Source organism: Pundamilia nyererei, unplaced genomic scaffold (genome assembly GCF_000239375.1).
Source record: "Pundamilia nyererei isolate P.nyererei 1_Seehausen unplaced genomic scaffold, PunNye1.0 scaffold00229, whole genome shotgun sequence".
Classification (NCBI taxonomy): domain Eukaryota; kingdom Metazoa; phylum Chordata; class Actinopteri; order Cichliformes; family Cichlidae; genus Pundamilia; species Pundamilia nyererei.
The window spans coordinates 835,271-845,391 of NW_005187630.1; the positions used below are offsets into that span (position 1 = coordinate 835,271).

At 40.0% G+C, this 10,121-nt stretch overlaps 1 protein-coding gene across 3 annotated transcripts in view; it reads left to right on the forward strand.

Moving 5' to 3' along the window:
* Nucleotides 1–8,421: 8,421 nt before the first annotated feature.
* ndrg4 (NDRG family member 4) overlaps nucleotides 8,422–10,121 on the forward strand; it is a 62,620-nt gene continuing 60,920 nt past the window's right edge. For all 3 annotated transcript variants that reach the window (XM_005748783.1, XM_005748784.1, XM_005748785.1), the window contains exon 1: nucleotides 8,422–8,557. The gene's annotated coding sequence lies outside the window, so the exon portion shown is untranslated. The remainder of the gene's footprint in view (nucleotides 8,558–10,121) is intronic.

Consider the following 10,121-nt stretch of genomic DNA (forward strand, 5'->3'; position numbering starts at 1 on the left):
AACGAATATGACTGCACATTTACTCCGACATCATCCTAGTGCAAAGACAAGCGGAAGCAGACAAAAACAACAAGCACGCATGCTACAAACTTTACCCGAGTCATTTAGACAGCCGTTAGCACATAATTCTCCTTATGCTGGGCATACTGTGTGATTTTTTTTTTCTCATTTTGAGCCGATCTTTGAGTCGTGCGACCGTTTTGGCGATCGGCCCGATTTTGCCTTCATCGTGCGCCGTGCATCGTGTGGTATAAGTGGGGTAACGAGAAGCGATTAACACCTCACGATCATCAATCGCTTGGTCGTGAGGATTTCGCGACTGTCGTGAGGCTGTCACCGCAGTTTCTCACACTGCGCACACGCAAACACAAATGTCAGTGAAAAAGATCTGGACACAAGCGATGGAGGCACAACTTGTAGAACTTTGGAAAGCTCATCCGAGCCTTTTCGATGTGGCCTCACAAAATTATCACGACCACAACAACCGTGAAAATAGTTGGATCTACATCGCTGCTCAATCACAGCTGCCTGATCAATGTTTTTTATTAGCAATTTAGCAAAGTTGATGGTCTGTGTGAGTGCGAGCGACAGAATTTCTGTTATAACCTTCATTTTATGGACGCACAGTGTGAGCACTCGGGTCGCATCAGAGCATCGGGTCGTACAGTGTGAGACCCTGCATTGTGACCTACGAACTTCTAACCCCTGCGAGTCAATCGTACAGTTTGAGCAGGAGCTGTATCGCGCGACTAAAAAAATTGCACAGTGTCTGCCCAGCATTATAGGAACCTGATATGTTTAATATGCTGCTGAGAATATAGCCCAGAAGAAGCGTATAGTATAGCTTTTATTTTGGAAAGAGACATTTCTCTGTAATAAACTCTCTTTTGCAAAGATGTGGGATTTCTCCATCAGATAGATTTAGTTTTTTTTATTACTTTGTTGTTTCAGCAACATTAAATTTAAAAACGGTACTTTTGAGTTAAAATATATATTTATAATTTTAATAAATGACAAATTAAAAAGGCATGAACATTTTTTTTGTATCAAAAAAATATCGAACCGTGACACCAAAGTATCGAACCGAACCGAACCGTGAATTTTGTGTATCGTTGCACCCCTAATATATATATATATATGTGTTGAGGCTTCACAGGAAACATGCTGTTTATCCAGTTTCTTGGCTGCAGATTCCAGCTACTGCTGTCCGACTATGTTCAGACATAGAAGTATGGTTTAGTTATAGCTATAGTTACAACTAACACTTCTCATTATTGCTGGAAATTCCACCGTTGTGTGACAAGCTCATTGTCAGGTTGATATCACAAAGCCTTGATATTTGTGTATGTGTTGATTAAAGAGGATTAGTTTTCCCAGTGGATTCACTGATGCAGCTTATATTCTTTTGCTCCCTATAAGAGGGAAAAACCAGCTATGCCAGCACCTTCTATAAAAGGTCCTCCAAAAGTGCCACCAGGTGCATTTTTGTTCATCTGTTGTTGTTTTTTTCTTTTTCAGCACATTTTGAAAAGATGAAAAATTAAAACTGGAATCCTAAAGGGGCAATGAACCACAGGCAGAATCATTAAACATAATATATATGCTGTTACTTTCAAACAAAGATGAATGTAAGGGTTATAGGAAATGATTAATTCCAGCTCTATAGTGTGGGAACAGTTCCCTAATACATGAAAGCATCAGCCTGTATTGCTCTATTATTATGAGATTATTAAAGTCAGTATAAAAAAAAATTCAAATACACAGATGTTACCATTTTATTGCTAGCATACTGTTACCAAACTACTGGTTTACTAACTGGTTTTGCTCTGGCACATTTCTACCTCCAGTTTCTGACCCTTGTCCCCAGTTACATACATTTCAGCGTAACATTACTCAGATTCAACATTGTTGATACAAGATATAACTTGGCCATTACTTGGATATTACTTTGGTTATTTAGAGGTAATAGCTTGCTCTTTCCATATTATTACATTCTTGTTTTCATATTATTACCTCAGTATTACAGCATTATTACCAAGCTGGAATAGACACTTACACTGATGAGCTCTTTGAAAAGTTATTCCTCCATCCTCACTGTTTATGTGCTTCTAAATAAGATTTTGTAAACGAATGCATCTATTTTCTATTTTAATAAGAATGGTAAATGGCCTGTATTTGTATAGCACTTTACTCAGTCCCTATGGACCCCAAAGCACTTTACACTACATTCAGTCATCCACCCATTCACACACACATTCACACACTGGTGATGGCAGCTACATTGTAGCCACAGCTGCCCTGGGGTGCACTGACAGAGGCGAGGCTGCCGGACACTGGCGCCACTGTGTCTCGCCCAAGGACACAACGGCCGAGACTGTCGGAGCCGGGGCTTGAACCGGCAACCTTCCGATTACAAGACAAACTGCCAACTCTTGAGCCACGTTAGCCCCAAACCTCTTAACAGCAATGAACATCCCAAAGAAACACTTAAGCACTTAATTAATTAGCCATAAGAACATAAAATTAGTGAATATTGTGACCTGTTATAAAAATATGTCATTCATATCATGCCTTTAACGGCTCTTTCAATGTCATTTTGATTTTTTTCTTCATAGTTTAATGAAGCCCCTATAAAAAAAGTTCACCGGCTGTTTATCTTCATGATTCTGAAACTAACGTAGCAGTGAACACAAACATGATAAAAAATAAAATGCTGCACAGACCAACTGAACAGATGAAATTCAATTAAAAAACCTTGAACTATTAAGACAGCGCTATTTGGTGCGCTCTCCACACAATCCATGCATAGTTTTAACCCTGTGATGCCAAATTGCACTGTACAAAAAATGCCAGATGTAAACAAAAAGAGTACAAATAAAAACTCATATATGCAAATTTCTATTTAATTTCCTTAAAAAAATGACAGAGGGTAAACACTCAAAAAATTGAATTTTCTAGCAGTTACAATCACACTTAGACTGAACATGTTACATACCTCAGTAAATTGCAGTGTTATGTATTCAGCGGTGTGTTAATGATCTTTATATTGATGTTATGCAACTGTCACATTTAATCCCGGACTGACTCTGACTGCAGTGGCAAAGTCGGCTGCAGTTCGACGTGCGGTTAAAACAACCTTTGAAGGGAAGTCTGAGTTTGCTCGGCAGTGAACGAAACAATTTTCAGGTTGCAGTCTAAAAGCTTCTGACACGTGTCAACAGATATCAAGTAACTCCACATGACACAAATGTGTCAGGAAAAGCTGCTGCTGGCTGTCACAGGGTTGATGAAGAAATCTCATCTGTTCTTTACATTTCCTTTTTTCCTCCTGAGGAAAGTTGTCACATAGCGGTGCTCAACTCTTTTTTACTAAAAAAACCTTGAATCTTTAATTTTAAAGTTCGTGCACTCGGCTGGCATCTCAGCGCAGAGGGATTTGGAGTAAGCTGATGGGGTCTAAGTTTTTTTGCTCTAGGATGTTTTTGCTGGATACATGACTGTTGATGGACACATTGGGAGATTGCAGAGATTGAGCCTGTGGCGGTCTAGTTAGAGAACAGTTAAGGTCTCCAGCCTCGCTGTAGGGAGCTGACTGGTGTTGAGTCATAATGAGATTAGCCTTTTGGGTTATACCACAAACTCGTTAGGCAGCATTCAGTCAGTGAATACAAATTATGTAAATATATATAGAAAAATTGCTAAAGTATTCAAATATTTATCACCATTTTCCATTACATCACTGACTAAAATGTTTCTTTGTTCTTCAGCAGTAAGTAAGACTGCAAATACACTTATTTGTCAGCTGCTGATAAGCTATGGTTTTTATAATAAACAGTTTCTTAATGTAAATACTTCAAGGGCTACACTGAAAGCAGCACTGTTCTCGTGATAGACCTGGTGACTGGAAAAAAAGGACAGTTACTGGTTAATAAGCCTACGTTAGTGTATTTATACACCACACGCGACAACCGCCAAAGCTAAAAGATGACGGCAGAGCGGAAATTTTCAAAAACTTGTGAACCACAATGAAATTATGTTCACAGCTGGTACAAAACTGGCCTATATGAACAGTTTCTCCCTTAAAAACAACATTATGCTGGGTGATTTTTTTTAGTGGTTTACTCAAAACCAATGATGTCATGTGAACTGGGTACACCTTTTAAACGTCGTCTATAATCCAAAGTGTTTTCACTGTACAGCTGGTGCCAGAAAAACAACCAAAGAAATCACAATTACTAAAGATTTGTGTTAATAAAGGAACACAGTTTGTGGGCAAAGTACATCTGATGATAATTGTGATTAATATCAGAGTCTAATGCCCAAACACATTTGCAGACATATCAACTATCTAATAACAAAATATGTCTGATCTGTAATGCAGTGGGATAAAGTGATCACATAACAAACTGTTCTGCATTTTGTTATTATGTGAACTCTGTATGAGAGGGCAGGCTGATTATTATTACAGTAATTACTCCCATTTGCAAAACCTTCTTTATCCTGCCAAATAGATATTTTTTGAAAAACAGGCCTGAGTTGCCCACCTACACTCCACTCCCTCACCCCCCTCCTCGCTCCCTCCCCCTCCTCAAATATGACTCATCTGTGTGAAATCTTAATTAATCCTCAGGTGGCACTAAAATGAATGAAGATAACTTGGTGGGGGTAATTTGTTGAAGTGTATTGTTGATGAATCATGCAATGTATGAAATACTGCAGAAAGGCTGTATTTACCTTACAACTTTGCTCACTAATTACCACTTATATGATGCTGAATTGTTCCATCTCTTGCGGCATCTTTTTGATTTGTGATTCTGGGCTATTAAAATAAAACTGAGCTGTCTTTCGGCAAATAAAATCACTGCAATTAAAATGTCTCAACTTATTAGTGGCATTGTTGTAAATGCTCTCCACTGCAGCAGCACTAAAGGAAGCAGGTATGAGAAAAAAGTGGCTTCTATCGCTGTCTGAGTCTGAAAGAAAGGAGAATCTCATCACAAGCACCATATGGATGCCAAATCTGCCAAATGCTCTAAATTTGCATGTGATGACGTAAATTGGACTCACATATGTCTTTAAAAGCTCTATCTGTATCACATTTAGTTCTTTATTGAATGACACAGCATAGCTTTACATAATGACGGTCTGAGTCATGCATCCCTTTAAACCGAATACATTAAATTTAAATTGGACTCAGATGAATTCTTAAATGCTGCTCAATCAAGATGAGTTGTGAGAGTGCGTTGGCAAGATCGCCATCAGTTTGGACGTGCTGTGTAATGGGTCAGCTCAGGGTTTGCTACATAGGTTAGACTGTCTGTGACAATAATACGATCCTCATCTTGCCCCGATACATCAGATGATCCTTATCCTTTAGTTGCTTCCTTTTTAAAATTTTCTAACCAGTTATTTACAATCCAACAATGAAGACGACAATCCTACAGCCTAGTAACAACAAACATTTGATGAAAGCGCTCTGACAGCGAGGTTATGGGAGCTGCCTGTAGACACAGATGCTTGTGATTAGATCATAAATGTCAAGTGTTTCAAGCAAAATGTGATATGTTTGTATTTTCTGTTATTATCTAATATTTTCTATTAAGAATGATATCATGTTAAGCAGCCACACGGTTTTGGTAACAAGAACAGACCACTCATTTTACCATCTAATATATGTGCACATGGAGTATGATGATATTACCAGCAGTGTTTAATGTTACGTTTTATCGTACTGTCAGTATTTATAAATATACATTCATTATGTGTCTTATTATGTCTTTCAACAAATTGATACATTCTCATAAATACTAAAAATGAACAAAAATAATAAATGCATAATTCTATTAATTAAAAACTACACAAGATAAGGCTGGTTTGTTGAATTCAGTGGTCGAATACAGTCGTATGCACGTGGCCAGACACAAATGCAGAACACTGAAGCTGGAGAAGAAGGGAACTCGTAGGCATATGTGTGCCGTGGAGGCATATTTTATTTTGTGTCTGCACCTTCAGATTCAAGTTATGCAGGACCATACCTATATTTTATCATCTGAGATAAAACGCGAGGAAAGAGACGACGCCACCAGCACCTGAATACCACGTGATCCTCTTCCTCCTCACCTCATCTCCTCAACTGAAGTCAGGGCTTTATCAAAAACATTATTTATTAATTATTCCTGATCTTGTCGCAATTACTTATTGTCAGCAAATTAGCCATACAACCGTCCTGTAAGAAAACAGGATTCCCTTGACTGAAATCTGTAATGCGCTGACATCTAGTGGTGAGATTTTATGCACTGTAACTTTAACAGATTAATCCTAATAAAGTATTCAATTCAATTCAATTCAATTCAATTTTATTTATATAGCGCCAAATCACAACATAAGTCGCCTCAAGGCGCTTCAAAGTATGAGCTTCAAAGTATGAGGAGAGTAACTTACTCTACCTTTAAGTGTAACGATTTAGTGCATATCAAGTTGATATTTGCAGCGTTTCCTTTATCATGTAACCAGCAGCAGGCATGTTAATTCTCCCACAGAGGGACAGCTTCTGCCAAGCTAAAAGTTTAGCCATTGCTGGAACGCTGGCATCATTCTCCTCCTCAGTTTTCTTCAAGTGTTGTGGATCCTCGTGCAGGTGCTTCTTCGTAATCTCATTAGGGCTCTTAATGCACACGACAGACGTACGAGCACTGTGCCTTAAATCTACTTTCTTGCTAATGGCCAACAGATGGTGTTTGGGTGTAAAAGAAAATTACTCGTTGGCTCTAACTTGCTCCGTGACCCGGCGTTTGTCATCTCATTGAATGAAACGTGCTTTTCATTTAGCCTATTACGGTCAAGTACCTCAGGCCACGCTTGGATTCCAAAACACCAAGATGACAATGCCAAAAACATGGAACCAAAAGGAACAGCGAATGGTATCTAAAAGTAAAGAAACAGTAAAAATGAAGTGGGAAACGAATGCTTAATGTCACTAGTTTTAACAAAAAGTAATTGGAGAGCTATGATGAGTTTCTTTTCATTGCCCCATCACTCACACTGGTGCTTGCTTCATCTGTGATTGTCTCTAATGTTTAGGCACATCAATATCTGGTAACATCACAAATGTGAGTCGTGATTCAGATGTCAGGAAACAGGTCGGAGCTACCCAAATCTTTAAATGTTTAAACAATATCAGGCTCTGTTTATTCTCGGGCCGGCAGCGATGTAAGGTGCCCAAAAAAGGGGATTATGTGACCGTCCCATATGCTCTCCAATCCTGTAAACAACACACTCCCATCTCTGGAACACGGGGTTACAGATGGAAGGTGGACAAGTTTAAATTGCAGGCCTAAACTTAATCTTTTCCTATAAACAAGTCTTACTGTATTCAAAGCAGAGCTGAAGTCAGTGCTCTGCCAGAGACACATGGATGATGCTGCTATCAGTGCCCCTATCACTTCATGCCCCAGTTGCCCAAACATGGTAAGCTCCTCTGACGCTTGCTTTACCCAGACAAAATAGCTCTTCTGTTTGCCTGTGGGCTGTTGGGTTGAGTGTGTGTGCGTTTGTGTGTGTCTGTGGGCGTGAAGACGTCTGAGAGCCGTGTCAGAATTGGGCGTTCAGAAAAGGATACATTCTTCCAGATTTGGATGGATGTATTTTCGTTGCTTGGTTTCAAAATCATGAGTAAATTCAAAGCTTGCCAGCTCAGGGCTGCAGAACGGCACCGGTGCAGAGCCTGGCTGGTTCTATAGGTACAACTTACACGTGTGTCACATGTAGGCAAACAAAAACGAAACAATTACACATTTACAGACTCTTAGTAGTTCTCTCGAGAACCACTAATCGAAACAACATGAGTGAATTAAATCATTAATCACAGAACATTAAAGCCAGGAAACAGATCGTGCTGAGTAAAGACTTTACAGCTTTATCTTCACGAGGCTGAGATTTGCAGTTAGAATAATGTTTGGCACTTATTTAAACTTAATGTCAATGAATGTCATTCAAACACGCTTGTGTTTATATATGCCCCTCCCCCTGCACACAGACACAGTAGAGCAGGCACTATAGTCATCCTTATGACCTCCGACTCTGCAGTGCACCTACTCGTGTGTCCTGCACACCTGGTGAGCTTGAAGCAGATCAGATGACTAGTTGTTGAAACTGGCGAGGAAAAAAAAAAGACTTCTGGATTTTTGGTATGATGAACAAGATCGTTCCCACGCTTTCCTTCTAACCAGACTCACTTTGTTATATTTTTACCAGCGTCTTTCTCCTTCATCCTTCACTTCTCTCCTCGCTTCTCGGTGCTGTGATTGTCAGCGTGCTGCATCATTGGTGAAGCCACGTGCTCTGTGTTTATCATCAGGAAGGGGAGGGAGATAGAGGGAGGGAGAGAGAGAGAGCTCTTTCTCTCTCATTTCTAGTGCGACCACAGGAAGACACACACATTCACGCACAAACACTCTGAGACGTACACTCAGCCAGTCTGTAGCAGCCTGAGGGACGGACACAGAAAACACAGCTACACCAGACTTTGCGGCCACAGAAGCTCTGAACAACACCACAGGTACCGTAAAGCTTTGTCTGCCTGGATTGTGATATTGATTCAACAGTTTCTACCTGAGTGGCAAACAGTCATTTGCAGGTGAACTCTTTGAGAAGCTTCGTGTTTTGACTCTACCCTCAGCTTTGAGCTCGGATGCAGTGAGCCTGCTTTGTGTTTGAGGACTAGAGGAGGAGGATGTTAAAATGAGGACAGGAATTTTGGCACGGTGTATGTGAATGCTGCTGCTGGAGCTTTGTGCTTTTTACTTTTCCTCTCTCTCTCTCTCTCACAGACACACACACACACACACACACATATACACACCCCTGTTTCCAGCCTCTGCATTGGTGAGAACAGGATGTCAAGAGGTTGAATTTATTGACCCCACAGGAACAAAAGTGCAACATTTAGAAAACCAGACGGGATTATTATTATGTATTAAACCCAAAGCCTTTGCATTTATATTGTATTTCCCTGGTTTACAGTTGGATTATAAAGTTGTAGTTTAAAAAAGTCTTGATGCTTTTAATAATCGACTCATTCTGATGTGTCTGACTTTGGCAATGGCAGGGGAGGGAGCGATGCGTGCTAAAGAAAACAATGCTGGATTTGAAGGAGACTGAGTCAGCTGGATGATGAATCGACAGTAGGTGGAAGTCATAAAAGTTGATTGAATCTGGTGCAGGCTTGTGTTAGTGGTGCCCTGAAAGTGCCTGCATTTGTCTCAGTGGTCTTGGCAGGACCAGACAGATTAGAACCATCAAGCATCGGGGCATCGTGGTCAAAATAAAGTGGCTGGGTGATCGCATTTAAAAACTAAGAGCCATATAAGACAACATTAATGTATATGCAGATTTTAGCAGCACTCGGTGAGGTTTGCAGCGTCACACCAGCAGCAGAATGAACAGATGAACAGATTAAAGAGCATTTTTCATATCCTTGAAAAAGCAACAGTGTTGATGTCTCATTTTTATTTGCACCTCTTACATAATTTCTCTATCAGATCAGCAAATGCACTTCCCTTATCATTTTCTTGCAGTGCATCTTTTGCTATGTTCAGATTTGAAGCTACTACAAAACTTATTGACTCGTATTCTTCCTGCTGCTTCTTGAGAACATGAAACAGCCGCTGAAGCCGAGCTGGCCTCCCCTTCGGGAGCGGGTCTGTTTCTCAGCTCGCAGTTTATAAATAGATTTACAAAGAGCAATACGCTCCTGCTCTTGTTCATCACGAGCCACACAGCAATGCTAGCTCACACCTTATCGCCAATCCAGTTAGTCCATATTTGGCCAGAGGGGATTTTTGGGGATATAGATTTATCACATTATTCCAGAATTTTCTACAAGTATGAACAACATGAGTTAAAATCTTGCTTAATTTCCAGTGGAAGAGATGCAGTTTTGGGTTTTTCTTATAAATCATGTCACCTCCTGCTACTATGCTCCGATTAACAGCTCATAATTATCCGCAATTTTACTGCTCCCTACATCCAACTCACTATGTATTGCACTACAACTCAAAGTAAAAAGGTCACTATCCCCTATAAAAAGCACAATAAGGGTTACTACGTGTCCAAAATGGCAA